Raw genomic sequence first — 2,587 nt, forward strand, 5'->3', positions numbered from 1 at the left:
CCTTCCTTCCTTCCTTCCTTCCTTCCTTCCTTCCTTCCTTCCTTCCTATCGATAGTTCTTCACTTCCCTTGCACTCACTGTGGCTGCTGAATTTCTCCTGCTGGACAGCATCTCAGGAGTCTATCTTCCACCCCTGCTCACACTCACACACACACACACACACACACCCCGTTCTAACCCTAAGTGTCTGCTGAAGGAGCAATCCTGCGTAGACTCTGCAGTGCCAGTTTAGACAGGGATTGCCACCTCCTCCCTTCCCCTTCTCCTCCCCTGCACCCTCCCTGGCCAAGTCAGGAAAGTCCCACGGCGTTTGCCCCGCTGTGCAAACAGGGAAGTTCAAGGATCTGGTGCTGACCCAGCTATGCATCAGCTTCCCAGAATCCTGAGTCAGTCCACGCTTGGCACAGTTGAGCTCTGTGTGCCTAGGGGGCGCTCCGGCCCAGGAATTAAAGATCTTAACTGTTCCCTTTAATATTTCATGATCCAGTAGGGAAGGGCTAGAAACTAAAATTAAGAGAGCCAGCAGGTGAGACTGACAGCTGGAGGCCATTAAGCAAGAAGGAAGGGGTGGGCTGGTTGTGGATATACCTCTGAGATCTACTGTCTCTCTGAACTTCAAAGCTAGACGTGACCACAGGGGGCATTAGGTGCAGTTTCCCTGTCTCCGGATGCCGAATCAGAGACCAAAAAATGGAAGTCATATACTTACAACCAAAACTAATTTGCAGCAATTGTCAGTCACAGATGTGTCACCCTTTGATGGAGCAGCGGGTACTATTTTGATCTTCCTGTTGCACAGTAGTTCTCCACTACTTCAAAATATGGATATTATTCTGAAGACATACATAATATACATGCTGTCCGTCATTCAGTTGCACTGGAATATTTAACAAAATAACATAATGTGTCTTGACATTGCCTGTTCCCTCACAGCTACTCAGTCATTCTAGTTTTATCCCTACTCCTAGCATCTCTGTTCTTCCAGTTGGCAATGGCTTAATAGTATGGAGAACTCACTGACTGAACCTGTGGCAGCCAGCTGAACTCTGAGCACTTGAAAAGCTCAAATGGGAAGTCGTGAGTTTGAGAACAGCCTGAGCTACATTGTCAGTCCTTGTCTTAACAAACAAACCAACAAACACAGCATCCTTCTGCCTCAGGTTATCAGCCTGGGAATGTGGAAGACTTGGGCTCCTGCTTCCACAAAAAGTACGGCTGGAGCCAAAGCCGGGATGGTAGCAAGGCCCTGCACACACGCTCTAGCTGGCAGCTTTCGGGAGCAGGTTTTTAACCTGCTGTTGCTGGGTTTGATTTTATTTTGTTTCCTCTGCATTTACCTTTGCTCACTAGCACTCACTGCTGACGTCATGCCTCTCCCTTCACTCATGCTTCTGTTTCCTGCTTAAGTGTCCCACAGCTCCCCATCCTGCATCTGGCTAATCCCTCAGGGGGCTCAGCTTTCCTCATGGAAATTTTTCTAACCCTTGACCACTCTTGCTACTTGTTTTCATTGCACCTTGTGCTTCTCCTTCCTCAGACTTATGAGTACCATTACATAGTGCATCTGTGTCCTGACAGTCTGCCTCCTCTGCTGGGATGAAAGCTCATGGAAGCAGTGAGTTTCTTTTTTGGGTTCCTTAGCATGTCACGGAGCTCTTTGAAATGTGCGTGGAGTGAATGGTAGAGGTCAACGTATGGCTCCTCATGAGTCCACGTGAGGCAACTCACTCAGGAAGCAGGTCTGTCTTTTCCATATAGAGTTTCATCCTCGCTCTCCTTTATAGGATTCCTCCGATTTTTCTTTCCACTACATGCTTAAAGGAATGAATTGACTTAGTAGCATCATGACCACAGAATCCTGACTTAAACTTTAGCTTATATGGTCATAATACCCTCTGCGTTCTCCACTAGTGTCTTCTATCTATGTTAGAACATTCCGTGCAATTATCAAAAGTACCAGGAGTTATTGATAATCAACTCATTTTAGGTTCCATGTTGACAATCTTTTCAGGCAACGAACCACATTTAATAATGATCTTAGCTTCACCCTCTTGGGAATTCCAACTTTCACTGAGCAGCCAGATAACCAAGTGAAGAGGTCACCAAGTAGGAACTCTTTAATACCAACTCATGTGATTAACTGGAATCCATCTTTCCCTTTAATGGCATCTGCTCTTAGAGAAGGAAAAAAGAAAAAACAAACAAGCAGAACTGTGGGCTCTTTCTGAATTGTGGCTTCACCCACTGTCCTTACTGTTCTGTTTGCATTTGTCTTCTTAATGGAACAACAACATGAAGGCCACCCGCCTGGGCGATCGGTAGTTTTCCTCTTCCAGTCTAAGGCTGACTAAGAATCAGGTTGAATAGCCCCAGGCAGCTGTATAGGAACTATTTTCCAAAATAACTTTCTGAGTTCTGCTGAGTTTGGGTCAGCCCTCAGACTTCCTGACAATACAGCTTTGTTCTCATTTCCTTCTGATACCTGATAGGCACTGTGTAATTGTGCTGGGCAGCCGCCTATGCCCACTTCACAAGCCCCCAGAGGTATACTGTCATTATGAAGAAAACAATAGCCCAGCCTCATGAG

Source organism: Psammomys obesus, unplaced genomic scaffold (genome assembly GCF_907164565.1).
Source record: "Psammomys obesus unplaced genomic scaffold, mPsaObe1.curated_primary_1811, whole genome shotgun sequence".
In the NCBI taxonomy this organism is placed as follows: Eukaryota; Metazoa; Chordata; class Mammalia; order Rodentia; family Muridae; genus Psammomys; species Psammomys obesus.